At 46.3% G+C, this 19,453-nt stretch overlaps 1 protein-coding gene and 1 long non-coding RNA gene across 3 annotated transcripts in view; one reads left to right on the top strand and one right to left on the bottom strand.

Annotated features, from left to right (window-relative positions):
* Rin2 (Ras and Rab interactor 2) overlaps positions 1-10,663 on the bottom strand; it is a 214,052-nt gene extending 203,389 nt beyond the window's left edge. For both annotated transcript variants that reach the window (XM_076570778.1, XM_016002984.3), the window contains exon 1: positions 10,518-10,663. The gene's annotated coding sequence lies outside the window, so the exon portion shown is untranslated. The remainder of the gene's footprint in view (positions 1-10,517) is intronic.
* On the top strand, positions 10,257-14,559 carry LOC121828879 (uncharacterized). The gene is made up of 3 exons (XR_006071527.2): positions 10,257-10,561; positions 13,232-13,420; positions 14,032-14,559. It is a non-coding gene; the product is annotated as an uncharacterized LOC121828879 (long non-coding RNA).
* The last annotated feature ends 4,894 nt before the right edge of the window (positions 14,560-19,453 follow it).

Genomic DNA, 19,453 nt, shown 5'->3' with positions numbered 1-19,453 from the left:
TCTTCCTTTTGCAATTCCTATTTGTATGGTTCTTGATTCTTAAGCTAAGTAAAAAAAACAAAAAACCAAACTAAAACAAAACAAAACAAAACAAAAAAAACCCACACACACTGGTGAAGAATGAAGAAGGGATGGATTCCTACATTATATCAATGGCCCTAATTATACCTTATCATGGAGTTTTCCCTGAAAGACAGTATTTTAAATCTCATCTGACTCTGTGTATTCTGCCACATTATTCTGCCCTCTGTGTCTCAAGAATTACTCCAGCTGCTGCAGGCTCAAAATAGCAGATGCATGAAATTCTTACTAATACTTTATTACTGGTATACTCTTCATGTTCAATCAACATCCCTTGGTAACAATGTGCTTCATTTCTGAAGCCTCCTGTGATTGGTTACTTTAAAGCAATTTGCATATCTGGCTCCTATTACCAGAGCCTATCAGAGATGAAGAGGGTAACAGGAGAACAACGCAGAGAGGATGGAGGCAGGAAAACAAATACAGACTCAGAGGATCATGCGAATGCATGGAGTAAAGACCTGGCAGGAACTGGCCTGGGGGGTGAAGGTGTGTACTACTAAGTCCTGGCATGATTACAAAGCTCTCCTTTTGATCTTTACATTCTCTGGTATCTTAGATAGATCTATAGTTCTCAATGCCTCTGTTTTATACCTCATCGGTTAAGTTTCAGGGAAAATGGAGCCAATAGAAATAGAAATGGAGAGAGAGCTGGTGTGTGGTTCAGTGGTGAAACACCTGCCTGGTTTGAGTAAGGACCTGCGTTTGATCTCCAGTACCAATCACCACCACCACCACCACCACCACCACCACCACCACCACCACCACCACCCTCCTCCTCCTCCACTCTGTGTGGCAGCTCAACAGGGAAAAGGCACTCGCCACCAGCCTAGCAATCCATGGTGGAAGGACATAACCAACTTCCCCAGGTTGTTCTTTGACCTTCACATGACTACACATGCCTACATACATCCACACAAAATAAAGAAATAAAAATCAAACTAAATTAGAAAGCAAAACAGATGCTGTTTCCCAGAAGGATATCTGCATACCCATAGTCATCTCATTTTATACATAGTGGGAATTTATATATATATATATATATATATATATATATATATATATATATATATTACACTAAAGGGATACAAATCTGTATCAGATTTGTCAGAAACAAACATAGCCTAGAAAGATTAGTCTCTGGCTGCCTAGTGTAGCCATTCAGGCACCAGGAAGCCATCTATGTTGTCATGATTTGGATCTTCACTTTCCCCAAGACTTATGTACTAATGACTTAGTACTTTCCCCAAGATCTATGTACTAATAATGACTTAGTTCCTAGCCCCTAATGCTATTAGGAGGAATATAAGGTAGGAGGAGACTGGAGCTCAGTCTCTTTCATTCTGAGGATTCCTAGACTTAAGAAGTCTCTAGTGGCTGCTGCTCTGCTTCTCTGATCTTTTAGCTTTCACCCTGATATCTGACTCCAGGTTTTTATTATTAAGACCAATTAGAATCCGTGCTACAGTGGAAGCTTTAGGAGTGGAACTTAGTGACAGGCAGGTAAGTCACTAAGGTTATCTTCTTGAAAGGAGGAGTATTAGGTCCCCAGCTACTGCCTTAATCTCAATCAACTCCCCTACTCCACTACACACACACACACACACACACCCCACACGTATACACACACTTGCATGCATGCATCCATGCATGCCCGCATGTCCTCATGCACACTTTCTGTCTTCTACAAAGTGAGCAGCTTTGCTTTACAATGTGAGTACTGTCTTGCCCCAGACCTAAATGATGGGGCCAACCAATCATGGCCTGGAACCTTGGAAATCATAAGCCAAAATAAACTTTTTCTCCTAAGTTGACTCTCGGGCTATTTGTCACAGCGACAGACAGCTGGTAGGAAGAAGGTCCTGCATCTTGTACCAGCAGGGGGTCAGTCAGAAGAGACGAAGAAGAACTATTGGTGACTACCCACCCTGTCCCATTAAACAAGGCTAAAGCCAGGCACCATAAACTCTGGCAGGATCTCAGCAGGAATAAAGATACTCAAAGAGAAGAGACACTTCCATCTCTCTTTAGCTATCCCATTATTGAAAACAATGTACCCCAAGAAACTGGAACTTCCCCAGGAGTCTCACACACCAGAAGGAAAGGGTGCCAGCCCAGCTGAAGGAAGAAATTCCATACAGTTCTCACTTGTCAGACTACCTTTCCAGAGAGACTATATCTGTGACAACGATGGGTGGGAGGGACCACCCCTTGACCAGAACTGCTTAAACACACCTCCTGTTATTTTATTTAAATCTGAATCTTGCATCATGACTGAAGCCAGGTGCGTGAGTCATCGATGGACCTCTTCACTCTTCTCAAAGTGGCCACAATGGATAAATCTAGTTTCTCTTCTTTTCACCATTGTTTGTCTCTTAAGGGTTGCCAGGGCCCCAATTCGGACTCTAAGAACTTCGCTATGGCAGGTGCTGCTGTGGTCAGCCCACACACCCTCAGGTCTCTCTGCCACGCCCACTCCTGCACATCTTCATGGTACATCTCTGCTGGGGAACGGCCCTCCCACTATGGGATTCCCTTTGCCAGTACCGAGAAGAGAGGTGAAGAGCTGGGCACAGCCCTCAGCCAAAGTCTGATGGAGTACTCCAGGAAGCCCCTCTGCTCTGGTTGTGCTCATGGGCCTATACTGTTTCCAGAACTTTCCTATGGCACACAGCAAATTCTCCCTCTGTGCAGCTGGCTAGATGTGCATCCTTATCAGGCTTCTTTCCCACTCCACTCCTTTTCTTTCCTCCCTATTTTTTTCTGTCCATAGAACATTTCTTAGTCCATCTTCACCTTGGAGCCTACTTCTAGAGAACCTGGTCTAAGACAGAAACTTCTGCCAACTTGTTCTAGGTAAAGAAGGCTGATCCTTCATGTATAATTTTAAAGACACACATCTGTATAGGACTCTGAGCATCTGTTTGTGGACTAGACTGTTCCTTTACAGACTTTCACCTCCTCCCCATGCAATAAAAATGTAATAAAAAAAAAAGCAAAAAAAAAAAAAAAAACAGAAACCAGGAACTATTTCCCAGAAGGATAATGTGTATCTACTGTTCAAGGAATGATGTTGCCCAACACTGTCCTCTGTTTATCATGCACACATAAGTTATTGCCTCCCTCCCTGGCCTAAAAACCCTCAGAGGGCCTAGCCCACATCCTCCTTATCTTTCTACATGCTTCACAGAGGCCAGCTGGAGTCCGGCGTTCTAAGAAGAACCCTGATAAGCTGTCTCCCCCTCACCCCCCCACAGCCCCTCGCCCCAGGCACAATGCTTGCTGTTAAAGTAAAACCAATGAATCCATCTTCTATCTTAGACATCTTCCCTGTGATCCTTCTCGGATGCTCAGGACAGGATTAAGTACCCCCCTTTTGTAAAAAGTCACATTACTCTTAAAATAAAAGTGATCTGAGTACCCACCCTTTCTTAGCTTTGCTCTTAGAAACAACTCTGCCTCTAACCTCAGAGTCCTGTGGAAACAGTTTAAGAAAGGGGGATCATTGGTGCCATAACAAACTGTAGTTTCCTGTCTTGTGTATGTCATTGGTGTAGTCTAAGGTCACTCCGTACACTGTTTAGGGAGAAATGCATTAGGCATAATTGAAGTATGAGATGTCCTGGAGGAAAACTGTTAATAATACTGGATACACACCATCTGTTAAGGCAGGAACCTCAGAATATAGGAAGAATGGGATAGGGTTCCCCATGGACAGATGGCCACGAAAGGTACTCTACATGGGAGAGGGACAGCAGGAGAGCTGGCCGCAGGTCATATACCAGACCTCAGTTAACCTTAATGGGGAGCCAAGAAACTTTATGGAAGCCACTCTAAATGAAACATTGTCACAATTGGAAGGGTGCCCCCCTGTCCGCAGCCTCACCAATTGCCAATCCTTTCCTCCCCTTCCCTCCACAGGCCTGTCAGGCAGGTCTGGTGTCCACAGGGGTGGAGTGCTGTCCTTCCAACATCGGTCTAGCCAAGAGCAAGGGGCCTTCTATTGCTCTGCTCCCTACCCCAACCCTGTTGCTTGCCCACTAATGAAAACAGCATGGTTGTCATTGACTGCTGAAATTTGGAATTTGGAATATCCCAGGAATCTCATGCTGGGAGAAGGGGAAAGGAAGAGGCTCTAGGGCCAACCAGAGGAGGAATTTGTCTCCCAGGAAGAGATCTTACAGTGTTTGACAACTTTCCACGCCAGCCTGCAAGAGAGACCTGAGCTAAGACAATGGCAGTCACCAAGGGCAGGACCATACCTCACCAAGGCGGCTTAGTTATGCATACCTCTTTCTAGTCTATTTAAACTGAAACATGTCAGTAAAAGCATGGTTTTGGGAGTCACATGACTTCTTTGTTTCTCTTCTCAAAGTGACCGTGTAGAATAAATCTATCTCTACTTTCCGTTATGTCTCTTTAATTGGCTTGTAGCGAAGCCTAGGCTGTAAGGGCTCCCAGGGTCCAGACTTTAACCTGAACAACTTCAGGAACGCAAGCATGAAGACTTCATTCATTGACAAGTATAACAACAAAAGTTTCCCAGTTGGAACTTAAAAATGACTCAAATTCTGAGAGTTCAGGCAATTGGAAGATTACATACTAACACTCTGCACTGTCACTCAGCCAGACCACCATCAGACCTAAGTTCATAGCAGAAATCAGAATAGTTTTTGAGTTTGTTTCCCATTTGGAAACTAAAAGCTCATCAACATCATTTAAATCACTCTTACTGATGATTTAAACAAAACACAATATGTCTTTATAACTGTTCCTACACAAAACCAAATCAGGGATGCCCAAGCAGAGTCCATCAGCCTGGCCGGCATTCAGAGATCCTTGAAACCATGGATTCCTGATGACAAGCAAGCTATCTTACCACAGGCTGGAATGTCTAGAGCCTCATTTTAAAACAAGATCTAACTTTATTTTCTTGGCCTTGTCCATAAAACAGCTATGTGTAAACTTTTACCAAACTACTAGGAAGTTGAAAACATTTCTGCTGTGAAATAAAAAGGTTGTTTAGCCAGGCAGCGGTGGTGCATGCCTTTGATCCTAGCACTTAGGAGGCAGAGGCAGGCATATCTCCGTGAATTCAAGGCCAACCCAGTCTACAAAGCGAGTTCCAGGACAGCCAGGACTATTACACAGAGAAATTCTGTCTTGAAAAACAAAACAAAAAGTTGTTTAATCAACCATTCATTATAAATCAACCATTCATTAATAATCAATATTTATCATATCAACCTTTTGCCAATGGCTGTATCAACTTGTTCCCAGACTCTCGACGCTTCTCTTGGTGGATATTAAAAATGCCTAGCCAGGGAGAGCCTGGGTCCTAAACAATCCCTACAGATGCTGGTAACTAGCAGGTCGAATGTTCTGATCAGCACAGGCTCTTCCTGTCCTTTTCCACACACACCTTGGACATGAGCGTCCAGAACTCTGCTTTGACCTTCTTCCTGTCTGACCTGGAGTTTCACCCTGGAGAAGTTTCTCAACTCACTGTGCCCCAGTGACTCACTGTGTCCTGGTAACTCCTGTGCTTCCGACTGCTCACTGAGTGTTTCTGTATAGCTGGGTGGTAGACAGGCTCTTTAACTCAGCAGGTTAGGACTTGAGGGATTGCTCAGTCAGTAAGGTAACACCTTGCAAACACAAGCCTGAGTTTGATCCCCAGGATACATGTGAAAATGTAAGTAGAGTCCTTAGGGCTCCCTGGCCAACTGATCTAGCCTAACTGGTGAACTTCTTAAAGGAAATGGCCTAGACACACACACACACACACACACACACACACTTTTAAAAAGGGTGAAAGAGAACACAACAGTTTGAAAATCATGCTAAGAGCCACACACCCTGGTGGCATATGTCTATGATCCCAGCACTGAGAGGCTAAGGCAGGATGATTCAATTCAAGGCAACTTAGTGACAGCAAAATAAGACAGGCTGCTGCTGCAACTCAGTGGTACAACACCGGCCTCATACTCAAGCGCCTGGATTCAGCTGCTAGTGCTGGGGTCAATAAAATCACATTCAGTATTTCTTCCCTACCATGCTCCCTGTCAAACATCCAAGAGCATCTAAACACATGCCTGTGTGCACGCACACCCTACCCTAACACACACACACACACACACACACACACACACACACACACACACACACGCCATGAACTTAGCAGATGAGTCCTTATCCTTTGAGGCATTTTCTTGACCTCATCTGGGTACCCACCCCACCTGACAGGGAAGCTCATTCTTACTCTTGACTTTAGTGATGTCACTCTGCTGAATGCATACAAATGTCACTCTTAACAGACAAGTGACAAGGCTCAGTACTTATTGGAGATACAGAAATGTCACCATATCCATCTTTACCATGGTGTCAGTCCATAGCTCCCCTTTGAGTCTAAAATACTATCCTCTCTTTAGGTCTCTTAAGTTGCGATGGAGGCTGAATGGAGGGCTTATAAGTCTGTGAAAAGTTCCCCAAGAGTATAGTTCAGACTAACTTTGATTTAGAAACACCTGCCCTCCAACAATGGATTCACAGGAACTAAAGGCTGCACCTCCCAGGTGAGGAATAGCAGCTGGAAACCCTTTGTTCCAAGTCTGAACTTCCCCCGTAGAAGGCTGCTACTACTTTTACATAAGTAAAGGCTGGCGCTGACATCCTAGAAAATCCACATGAGCAAGTGAGTGAAGTGAAAACTCACTGAGTGGGTGCATCTTCTGACTCAGAGATTTGATAAACCTCAATGAAAGCACTTTCTGGCTGAATAGTGGCTCAGTGTGTGTGTGTGTGTGTGTGTGTGTGTGTGTGTGTGTGTGTGTGTGTGTGTGTGTGTGTGTGTGTCCCCGGTTCACCCCCAGCACTTCAAAAAATATGTTCAGTATAAGAACTCTGGGGTAGCCAGCTCAGATGCATATGTGGTGGTTTAAAGGGGGTGTCTTAGGCATTTGAACACTTGCTCTAGATGCTTGGGAAGGCTTAAGAGCTGTGGCATTGTTGAAGGAAGTGTCACAGGAGGTCAGCTTTGAGAGTTTAAAGACTTCTGCCAGAGTTGAGTTCACACTTCTCTGATTCATGTTTAAGGTTTAAGATGTGAGCCCCCAGCTTCTGGCTCCTTCCACTACGTCTTCATCCACCATCATGGACTCTAAACCTCTGAGACATAACCAGTAGGAAAGTAGTTAATACAGTGCAGCTGCCTTTATGAATGCTTAGAGCTGGGCAGTCTAGCTGAGTTGAGAAGGCTTCCAGGCAGTCTCACAAGGCAGCTCCAGAGCCTCAGATCTAACTGAACCCTGGGGACTCGACTCCCATCAGTCAGAAGTACAGAGCAGGTAAAAACAGCAGCTTCCAGAGTGAGTGGTTACTAGGCTTTCCTGACATCCAGAATGTACATCCTTATCACCACTGCGAACACTGGATGGAAGCTACCCTTGGAAACTGACAAAGCTGGCAGCAGGTCTGGGGTTAAAAGTAAGGAGCGTCTCTCCAGTGAGACTCCTTGGAACACAGTTGTTTCCAGAAGATCCTCTGTCACCACAGGGAGTTTGCACACATGCCACATGATGGTATCATCCTAGAGTCCCTGTGAGCATTTCCCTAATAGTTACCAAGCCATTGTCACTCTAGTGAGTCTCCTGCTCTAGGTCGTGACGTTGCAGTCTGGGCAAACCCTTTGGGGTGCAGCTGGACCTGGAGGCTGGCTTCCCTTGGTGCTCTGACCCTTTTGGGCCTCCATATCCTCATCTACAAAATGTGATTTGGATTGTGTGAGAAACAATTGAGTTGCTATCTATAAAAATAAAGGTCTATGAAAACATTATCTGCTTCCTTCAGAGCCATTACCCTCCTAAGGTATACTTCCTGCTGTGTACTCCTCAAAGTGCTTTAAAAAAAGGGATACTCTGGCTCATTCATTCATTCACTCATTCATTCATTCAACCCACACTCCTTTAGTGGCAAGTCACAAGGGTTAGGATTTGGCTTTGGGAAGCTCACTGGGGGCAGTGAACAAGTAGAATTCATGGCATATGCATTAGAGGGCTCACCAGGCAAAGAAGGAAGAAGGCAGGGCAAACTTCCTTACTGAAACCATTAAGATCCTTGAAGAATCATTAGACATCTTGGATAGACCAACAGGGGTTGGACATGTTATGTTATAGGATGCACATGAAGAATGGGCCTAACGATGGGGTCCTCTTAAAGGTCCTCTGATAAAGAAAAGCATGTAGCTCTGTCTCCAAGAAGAAGAGGAGAAGGGCTGAGTTAAGTAAGGAGGGAGCAAAACAACTATTTTGTTTGTTTGTTTGTTTGTTTTTTCAAGACAGGGTTTCTCTGTGTAGTTTTGGTGCCTGTCCTGGATCTCACTCTGTAGACCAGGCTAGCCTCAAACTCACAGAGATCCACCTGGCTCTGCCTCCCGAGTTCTGGGATTAAAGGCATGTGCTACCACCACCGCGCCAAAACAACTCTTTACAGTAGCTATGGGCCATGACTTTGGAGAGGTAACGGGAAGGGTCTCCTTGGAGGACGAGAGCTGCTGGGGTAGTATCTTGGTTGCTTTTCTAATGTTGTGATAAAATGCCATGGCCAAGGCAAATTACAGAAGGAAGGGCTTATTTGGGGCTTACAGTTCTAGAGGGATAGGAGTCCATCACCACAATTCAGGGAGCATGGAGGCAGGCAGGCAGACATGGTGCTGGGGCAGCAGCTGAGAACTCACATCCTGATCCACAAACAGGAAGCAAAGAGCACCCTGGGAATGGCATGACCTTTAAAACCTCAAAGCCCATCCTTTGGACACACCTCCGCTAACAGGTCACACCTCTTCTGAATCCTTCCTAAACAGTTCCACCAACTAGGGACCAAGTATTCAAACATATGAGTCTGTGGGGTCCACTTGTATTCAAACCTTCACTGGCATCATCTCTCAATAAGCACTTGCATCCCCTAGAGGGAACTCATTACTCTGAGAACCTATCTGCACATGAGGGAATTCCTGGTTGCTGGCCGTTCCTCTCCATCATGTCCCCCAACCTCAATGACCTAGAACAAACCCTAACCCAAAAGCTCCTGTCAACAACCTTCTTCCCAAGTCCTAAATATAAAGGTTCCTTGCTGTCCCGCTCCACCCTCCCCAAATCCCCTTGTCCCCTAAAGGAGGCAAAAGCATGAAGAATGTGAAAGTCCAGAGACACAGGGAGCCTGAGGCCAGGAGAAAAATGAGTCCCTTATCAAAACATCCTCCCTATCCTGAAGTAGGGGAAAGGTTAATAAAAGCTCTGCAGTCAATAAACAAGACTATGCCGAAAGCCCAAGCTGCCCCAAATGATGCATGCCATTGTCAACCCTCATAAACCACAGAACAGGGACAAACAGGGATACTGGTCCTACTGAACAATAATGCCCAGACATAACCAGCATCTGTATTTAAAATGTTGACATTTTGCTCATCAAGGATCTTTTAAAACAAGTTTCTTTTTAAAAGCATTGTGCTGAAGTTACTATTTATCTTAATTTCCGAGTGTTGCCAAGTGTTTACATTTCTTCAATATTTACAAAGTCCTGTTGGTGGACAGACCATGTTCCTAAGAAACCACAATGCCTCTAAGCTCTGCAAGGAAGCGCGGCTGCACTGTGTGTGCAGATTGCTGGTTGCCTCTGCAGAACTAGGAAAACCCCAGGGACTCCAGGGCTCTGAGAAGAGAGGCGCCTCTCAAGGCCCAAAGGCCGACCTTGCCTTGTATTTCTTGGCAATACTTCATCCGCTTTCCAGCTGAACTTCTGCGAACCCTGCAATCCCGGGGCCGTTGCCATAGCAGGAAGGTAGATGCCACGCTCCTGAGAGCCCTGGCTAAGAGTGGAGTACCAGCCCAAAGAGAGACCCCCTAAGCTTCTTCTGCCAGGACTTGCTGACCCCTCTGCTCCACTGTAGGGGGAAAGCGTCGGATCACAGAGTGAGCTCCACACCGCAGCAGTGTGACCGTTGCGGTTTGACTTGCCAGCGCAGGCATATTTGACACCCGGCAGGTGGCGTCGCAGGTAGAGTTTAACAAAGGTCCCCACCTCCCAGCTCCGGTGTGCGCGGGCGTGACACGCACACACAGACACACACCACGCACGCACGCACCTGCGCCACCAGTCATCTCGCCCACACCCTCGGTGGCTGCAAAGGTCAGTCGAGGACACCCAGTGCTCCTCCCTGGTTCCGACCCCGGAATGTCACCCTGCCTCAAGTTCTAGCGTCCTGACTCGCCTTTGCTACCCCGGCCCTCCACTGGTCCTGCAGGACCGCTGAGGACGCCAGTTGGTTGGTTCTCTCCTCCTAATCTCAAGAGACAGCAGAATATTGGGGCACTGCACCTCGCGGCTGATACCCGGTTCTCCCCACTGGAGGTGGGGTCTCCAATGCCGCCGCCCCTTACCTCGCGCCCTTGGTGCAGATCCCGGAGGCGGGGGTGACCGGCAGGTCGGTGACTGAGCGGGGCTAGGATTCCCCGCCCTGGAGGAGGAAGAGAAGGCCAAGGGGCGGAGGGGCGTGGCTGGGGGGGAGGACTAGGAGGGGGGAGGGAAAAGCTTTGTGTCTGCCTCCGCCCTGCCCCTTCAAAGATCCCCTCCTCCCAGGTCTCCTCCCAGCTTCTCTGAGACCCAGTGGGGGCGAGCCGGTTGGAGGTGAAGAGCAAGGCGCCTGCGCGACCCCTGGTCCCGCCCACCCTCGGGCACTAATCGGGTTACCAGGAACTCTCAGGCTGGGACGTGTAGGACTGAATCGAAAAGTTTACCTAACCCAGAGCAAACTTGCCTGGACCCACCCCGACCGTCCTGGCTCCACTCCGTTCCCTCCTGCGCTCCCCGCCACTGCCAGAGTTTGTTTCTGGGAGGTTTCCCCTTTCTCCTTTCTTTCTCAGATGCGTGCAAGCACCTCCCTTTAGACCAATTTTGGATTGCGGGAAGGGGCCGCACGGACTGGAGAAGTTCAGCTGCCAGGGTCCCGGGGATGGGGGTAGGGGTGGGGTAGTTATAGTGTGGGCCCAGCCTGGGGTCAGCGCTGGCCACTGCCGCCCAGGTTTGAATGTGTGCTGGCCACTCTGGGCACGCACCATGGGGAGGTGGGGTGGAGTTGGCCCTGCACTCCGAAGTCTAAACCTCGCTGGAGACCAAGGAGGAAAGGGACAGTGCCGGAGACGGTGATCCTGTGTGCCTAGCTGGCAATTACCGAAGTGCTAAGTGGCCGGTGTCACGTGTCACAAAGGGAACAGCTAGGGTGTTCAAAGAGACCCGTGTTTTGCTCAGAATTGGAAAGGAATCTTTATGTTTGTTTCCTTCCTCCTACGGCAAAGGATGGGTATTGGTGAAAGGAGGCTTATAAAAATTTTTTTTAAGTACTTATCAATCACCAGGAATCTAGCACCAGCAAAACCTAAGACACCGACTGCACTCCTCTTTGTGTGCAAATCCCGTTTAATAATTTAGTAGCCGCGGTGCACCCGGTGTGTTCCAAGCTTGAGATGTGTGGGACAATAAGTCATCTGCCCTGCTCTGGTGGCTATGATATGCAGAGGGCTAAGGGTGGGCTGACAGGAGGAAAGCCGTGCACACCACAGGCAAATCACTGGGATGTGACACTCAGAGACCAGCGCTGAAGAAAAAGACAAAGGACGTCATGGATAGCTGGAGCCCTCGTGAACGGCCCAGGTTATAGAATGAAATAGGTTGGGCTGCATATGACCCCGCCTGCAGGTGGTGCTTGGGAAAAAAAAAGGGGGGGAGCTGAGCAAAGATTCTCTGCGAGGAGATGTGTGGAGCAGAGGCTCTGAGGGGAAAGATGGAAGCTGAAGCAAATTTGAGCAGTGGGTTCCACAACTGATGCAGCTGAAACCCCCAAAATAGAAAACAGAGAAGGAAACAGGCTAGAGAGAGAGGCAGGTAGCACGGAGCAGGCTTGCAGCTCGCAAGTGGGAGAGAGGCACCTGGAATCCCACGGATTTTGAAGGGAGCATTGAAAGGTCCTAGGACAGAGGTTCTCAACATTTGGGTCGCGACCCCGTGGAGGGTTTTGCATAGCAGATATTTACATTACGATTGATAACAGTAGCAAAATTACAAAGTAGCAACGACATACTTTTATGGTTAGGGGTCACCACAACATGAGGAACTGTATTAAAAGGTCAGAGCATTAGGAAGAGTTGAGAAGCACTGCCCTAAGAGGTTGGATATGTGAGCAAAAGGAAGGTGTGAACAAAGTGAGTGTCCCTCCCTTTCTCGGCCTCATTCAGCCTCAGAGGGTCTACTTTAATAAACAGTGAGCCCCAGGTTAGTGCTGGCTTCCACCCCACACACATTCTTCCTGCTTACCCTCTTACGAAGTTCCTTGGACAGTGCTTCCTGAACCACCCTTATGGGGCTCTTCAGGGTCCTGGGGTCCATTTTGTCCTGCTCTTCCCTCAATCTGGAAAATATGTTTTAGTGTAGGAATCTGTCTACCTATGGAATCCCTACACGGGGAATTCTAAATGGACCATTGCCAGCATATACGGGGTGTGGGGGGGATAGCTCTGAAAAGCTGCACTGTGGGGGGAACTTGCATCTATAATGTGGGTATAGAGTCGTTGCAAAGGACCTTTTCACTGGAAGAGGAGAGCAGGTTGACACCTGGCCCAGAGTGGCTTTTTGATGACTGTCAGTTGGGGGAGCGTAACTAACCAGAAGAACTTCTTCAGTGCATTTAGATCTCTTCTGCCTTCTTTCCAGTGAGCTCTGACCTTGGTCCACTGGCTAAGAAGCTATTACTGTAGCTTCTACTGCCTACCTCTTTCTGCGAGTCTTGCACTTGGTACATGGGACATGTTTCTACACATTCATAAATCCATATGCTTTTTTCTCATTAGCGTGTTTATCACTAGTTAATTTTGTGGGCCCAAATTGCTGAAGCTTCAGAGGGAAAAGAGAACACAAGACTTTCCTATAGTGCTACATTCTAAATACCGCTGTGAATACTTAGGCTTCAGTAACAAATCCGACTATACTGGGACCTGTCCAAATTCTGTGAGGGGGTGGGGGGAGAAGGAGAGAGAGAAGGGATGGAGCAGTGTGATGCCTGCCCTTAGTTCCTCTCATGCATTTGCTTCCTGTTTGGCAGGTTTGGCTCACCACCCAGGGGCCCTTTCAATGCACACTCTCAGGTCACTGTTGTCAACAAGGAACCAGCTAGCCAAGATGATGTCATTTCTACTGAAGTTTTACCTTTGACTTGATCAAGCGGCCCTGGGTCTAGAACTGCCCTCTAGAACTGACACCACAACACTGTTTCTTTCCCCTGGGTAGCAGGGTAAGTAAAGATGAATGTCATGGGCTCATAAAATGCCTGGAAAAGAACAGTTTAAGCTGCAAAATAATAATTGATGATGATTATGATGATGTAGTTGTTTAATGATCTGTGCCAAGAAGGGGTGATTGCACATTCCTCAAACTTTGCTCTGCACACCCCCAGGAGACAAATGGAGATTATTTGATGAAAGTAGCTGTTTCAGTTAGAACTACCCAAGTTAGTAGCTGTTTCAGTTTGTTAGAACTACCCAAGTTAGAACCAGACAATGGTGGCCCGTGTCTATCACTCAGGAGGCAGAGGCAGGTTGGTCTCTGTGAGTTCCAAGGAAGCCTTGGCTACTTAGCAAGTTCCAGGCTAGCCAAGGCTACAGAGAGAGTTCCAGGTCAGCCAGGCCTGCATAGTGAGACTCTGTCTCAGAAACCAGGGCTGGGGAGAGAGCTCAGTGGGTCAAGGGTTTGTCATCCAAGCATGAGAACTCGAGTCCCAGTGCTGGGGAGACAGAGACAGGAGGATCCCTGGAACTCTGGTCAATATGTTCTGACACTTTTCATCTTTGACTTTCAACTGTTTGCATCCTGGCATTTTTGTTACTTTGTCTTTTTTTTTTCTAGAGCTGAGGATCAAACCCAGGGCCCTGCGCTTTCTAGGCAAGCGCTCTACCAGGGAGCTAAATCCCCAACCCTGTATCCTGGCATTTCCATGTCTTGTTATACACTGCAGGCAGGATTTCTGTGTACCACATCTTTACTATGGATTGTGGATTGTGTTAATCACCAGGACAATGTGATTAACCTTTGCCCCATTCAGTGTTCGCCTGCAGTTATCCTTGGACAAAGTTCCTATCATGACCCCTGCTTTTGTATTTGCAGCCACCTGATAAAAATCTGTCTGTCTGTTTTGAAGTTCTCTGAGTCACTTTATGCTCAATGAGTTCTGCAGAAGGAACATACTTTCTAATTTTTTTTTTTTTTTTTTTTTTTTTTTTTTTTTTTTTTTTGGTTTTTCGAGACAGGGTTTCTCTGTGTAGCTTTGCGCCTTTCCTGGAACTCACTTGGTAGCCCAGGCTGGCCTCGAACTCACAGAGATCCGCCTGGCTCTGCCTCCCGAGTGCTGGGATTAAAGGCGTGCGCCACCACCGCCCGGATATAATTTTTAAAATTATTTTATGTGTATGGATGTTTTAGAAATTGTTATTATTTTATGTGGATGGGTGTTTGGCCTACCTGTATGTCCCCATCCAATGTGGAGTTTAGCTGCTGACCAATCCTCTGCTTATCCCCAGACACAACCTTCATATTCTGTCTATCCACTCTTCCTTTATGTACACTCAACTTTGGACACATAGTCCATTAGTGAATCATTATTTTTAGGCAATATGACTCATCTTTCAAGAACCGGTTTTCTGTCTTCACATACCAATTCTATTTATAACAATTTGATTTAATTCTGTTTAAACTTGTTTCAGTTTTTACTCACAGAGCATTCATATCATACCTTTGCCATGCATGATGTTTTTGCTATTTCTTATATCATAACTTAAAATAATTTTCCCTAACAGGACACAAAGGACTTGAATGTTCTCTATGTGTTTGTGTTTCTGAGAAAATCCTTCTCATCTCTTTAAGCACAAACTGTGTAGGATTCTTATTTTCTGTAGTAGACTGTGACAGTTCCCTCAGAGGGTTCTCTCATCCCTGTGTGTGGATGGTTGTCACTTTCCCATCAAGAGGCCAGTCATTCCACCCTCCCACCTTCTCCCCCCCCCCCCCCCGTCCCCCACTTAACTTTAGTCCAATCTTCTGACCTGTTTGACCAAAAGAATTCGAAAAAAGTAATGTGTAACTGTTGTCTTAGGATTTAAAAAGTTTCTGTGGCCCCATTGTTTGCTTCATGGACCCAATGCCAGATAAAAATCTTGAGATAGTATGATGGTTGGTCTCCACTGTCCACTTGGTGGGATTTAGAATTATATAGGAAACACCTGAGAGTGTCTGTGAGCGTGTTTTTGTTTAACAAGGGGATAGGACCCTCCATGATTGGGCGGCACCACTCTATGGGCTGGGCTCCCAGACTGAATAAAAAGGAAAATGATGGAAGCGAGTTGAGCACCAGTATTCCCTTCTCTCTGTTTCCTGACGGTGGATGCTGCAGTGTGACCAGCTATTTCATGGGTCTGCCACCACGCCTTTCCTGCTCTGATGCATCCCTTCTAGAACCATTAGCCAAATTAACTCTTGCCTTCTTATGCTGTGTTTTCATGTATTCAGCCATAGTGATGAGAAAAGTCACTAACAGAGACAGCCTACTGAATGGTGGGACACGGAGTGGAAAGAGAGCCCTGGACAGTTTGTAGCTTGTCAGCCAAGGGTTGTTTTTGTAGAGGGGACCCAAAACAGCTTGACCACACAGCTGCCATGACAGCTTCTGTGACAGGCTTACTGGCAGGCAACACCCAGACCCAGGAAAAGCCATAAGCTGACACCACCCAGGGAAGGCCTACCTCCAAGGGGAAGTACCTGACGTCCCAAACATTCCAACTATTAGATAAGATGGCCAGATGTCCCTGAGTCTAGCACACACCTATGTTTGTTTTACAGATAACCCTAGACAAATGTCAGTCAATCAGGGTCCTTAACCCTGGAAATCCCCTCATCCCAGCCACTGCTATGATAAAAACTCTACCCCGCCTGGCCTCAGGGCTTTCTGCTCCTACAGCTGCATCAGACAGAGAGACCAAGCCCTGGAGCTTGAAGGTAATAAAGGCTCTTTGCTTTTACATGTGGTATTCGTTCTCCATGGTGGTCTTTTGGGGGTCTCTGCGATCTGGGCATAACAGTTTTAAGCCACTAAATTCCAGAGTCATTTGTTACACACCAATATTATGGCCATAATTGCTTTTCAAAACCCTATAGACATTGCTTCATTATGGCTGTGTTTGGAAAGGATTTGAGTATATTCCCCAGGATTCATGTTTGGAGTCTTGGGCTTCCTAAGAGCAATGTGGGGCAGTGGGTTCTAGAACTTTCAGGAGATGGAGCATAGTGAGACTTTTAGTCACTGTAAGCATGCACTCTAAGGGGAATATGAGACTTTTTTTTTTTTTCTGAGTCCTGTGGGAATGAGGTGAATGGTTTTGTTCTTACCCTGATATCCTACCTTGTTATAGACCCAGAGAAAACACAACCCCCATCTTTGAAACCTCTAGAGGCATGACCCAAATTAACCCTTTTATCTATATAATTATTTCAAGCATTTTGTTATACTGATGGTCTGATACACCCATCCTCTTGGGAAACAGACTGGTCTTTACAAGGGCAATCATGTCACTCAGTGGCTTTACCATAAATGAATAATTATACAGTGTACATTAAAAACACTATATCGCCGGGCAGTGGTGGCGCACGCCTTTAATCCCAGCACTGGGGAGGCAGAGCCAGGCGGATCTCTGTGAGTTCGAGGCCAGCCTGGGCTACCAAGTGAGCCCCAGGAAAGGCACAAAGCTACGCAGAGAAAGCCTGTCTCAAAAAAAAAAAAAAAAAAAAAAAAAAAACACTATATCATCATTTGGTTCTTTATAAAACCATTACTGACAAGATCTACACAAGATGACCTTTCACCTTTCCACCATGAAGACCAGAGGGGATTATGAGGCTCCACCCCTCCCTGAGGATCTGTAAGCACTGAATGGTTGCTGAGAGAGGGAGAAACATTTTTTTCTCAGTGGTGTGGCCAAGTTGCCCATGTGCCTGTAAGTAACTTTAACTAAACTAATTGGAGGACACACTCATATGCTTGCGCGCGCGCGCGCGCACACACACACACACACACACACACACACACACACACACACACACACACACTTTGCTGACCCCTACATTAGGCTATATTCCTTTCTCTTTTCTTTCTCCTCCTCTTTCTCTTTTCAGGGCTTCAGAAATTCTTTGATGCTAGGTAAATGTTTCCACACTGAGCCACTCCCAGGACCCCACATATAATTCTTAGATTATGACACTTAGCCTTCAGTGGGTGTCTTAGGCTCCTCACTGACTGCCAGCCTGCTCTGATCTGCCCCCAACTCTGCACTGCAAATGGCATCCCTTGACAGCACTATTGCCCAGGTTGTGGCCAATTCCTCTCTTCATTTTATTCCCTACTTACTATTTCTCCAACCTATTTTGTCCCATTTTCTCTTGACTTCTAGGCCACCACTACCTTCTGTGGATCTGTTCCTACCTCCCATGGTTCTCTTTATCCTCCTTGGCAAGATCTACCTCTGCCTCCAGACTGGAGTTACTTTCTCTCTTCCTCCCTATCGACCGTTGCTCTGCTACCCTCTGGACACATCCTTTGTGGACAGTTCTCTTCTCCACTTGACTTTAAACGCTACCTCTACAAACAGTTGCAAATCTGTCACCCTAGCCTTGACCTCACTGCTGGCCACCAAGCCTCTACATTTGACTGTCATCTTTCAGCTTCGCACTTGGAAACCTGACATCTGTTTTAAAGCTTTCTCTCTAGACTGTTTCTCTTTCAGACTTCCTTACTGATAGTCTTAGTTTTCTGCCTTTCTTTGGTTCATAAACACAGCAGTAGCACCTGTCTGTCCTCCCTGCAGAATATATAATGAATCTTTTCTCCACATCCACTGCCACCCACGTAAGTCAAGCCATCAAGAACGTTCATCATCTTCAAATCTCAGCCCCAATCCCACTTCCTCTCTCTACCCTCACTGCCTGCAACCACCACAGTGAGACTTTCTGATAGAATATTGCAGCTGCTCCTGTACCCTGCTGGTCATTTTCCACACAGTTGGCAGATGATGGACTCGGAAGAGAAATTCCATCAGGTTGCTTGCTGCTCACCGATACCAGGGCTTTTCATCAGTTATTCTTAGAAGAAATCCTCATGACCCACATGGTCCCCATGTTCTAGCCCATGCCTCCTCTTTAACTCCATTGCCACCATCCTCTCCCTCAACATTCTGCTTCTGCCTTCTTTACCTGTTCCTTGAGCACGCCAAGCGACTCCCAGCTTCAAGGCTGGCCTTTGCATCTGCTGTTTCTTCCTGGTGAAGCTCCCTCCTCCTGGTGCTCTGCATCTCTGAGCATCTTCCAGGGGTGTCGTTTCAATGACCTGATAGGCTTGAAGGTATTTGCTTTCACATCCTCTGTTCAGTGACACTTTGAGGAGTTAGAAGGCTCTAGTATCTGAGTTAGAGTTCTCTTGTACTTTGAAAATGCTGACCTTTTGCCACTAGCAACCCCCCCCCCCCCCCCCCCCCCCCCCCCCCCCCCCGCCCAGCCAAATTGAGGAGAATGGAGTTAATTTGATCTGCTTTGGAAATCTGGGAACTCTTGAGGACCAGCTTTTTCTTCAGTGTCTTTAAATTCCACTCTGATGCAATGCTTTTCCTAGTCTCATAAAGGATATGCCTTGCACACCTCTCTCAGCTGTAGAACTTCATCCTTTTGGGTTCTAGGTAAACTTCATTATCTCTTGAAATATTTTCTCTTCTCCATTTCTCCTTTCTCTCCTATTCCTGGGAAGTGCACATTAGTTCTGCCCTTTATCCATGTCCTTTAACATCTCCATATTCTACCTCTTTCCGTCACCTTCTTTGAGAGGCTCTGGGTCACATCGTCCTACTCACTGTCTCTTTGGTTGTATTTACATACTTGTAGTAATTAATATAATTATGTATTCTAATAATAATACACAGTTTATGATATATAATATTTAACATATATTTGGGGCAGGTGTTGGGGATTGAAGCCTTGTGCGTGTTAATTAACTACACTCTATATTACTGAGCTTACACTGATGTAATTTCCACTTGCTTTTTTTCCCATGCAATTTCCAGATGCTTAATATGCTAATTCCATCCACTACTTTACTCTTTTATTATGTTATTTAAGTTTTTAAACCCGGCTATTTTAATGATTCTAATTCAGGTTCTTATTCAGGTGGTAGAGGTTATTTCCCTTGCTGCAGTTTTTTGTTTGTTTTGCAGTTGTACTCTGTGGATGTATGATT

Source organism: Peromyscus maniculatus, chromosome 4 (genome assembly GCF_049852395.1).
Source record: "Peromyscus maniculatus bairdii isolate BWxNUB_F1_BW_parent chromosome 4, HU_Pman_BW_mat_3.1, whole genome shotgun sequence".
Taxonomy (NCBI): domain Eukaryota; kingdom Metazoa; phylum Chordata; class Mammalia; order Rodentia; family Cricetidae; genus Peromyscus; species Peromyscus maniculatus.
Note: the sequence above shows the minus strand (reverse complement) of the source record. Positions and strands in the feature narration are given on the sequence as shown.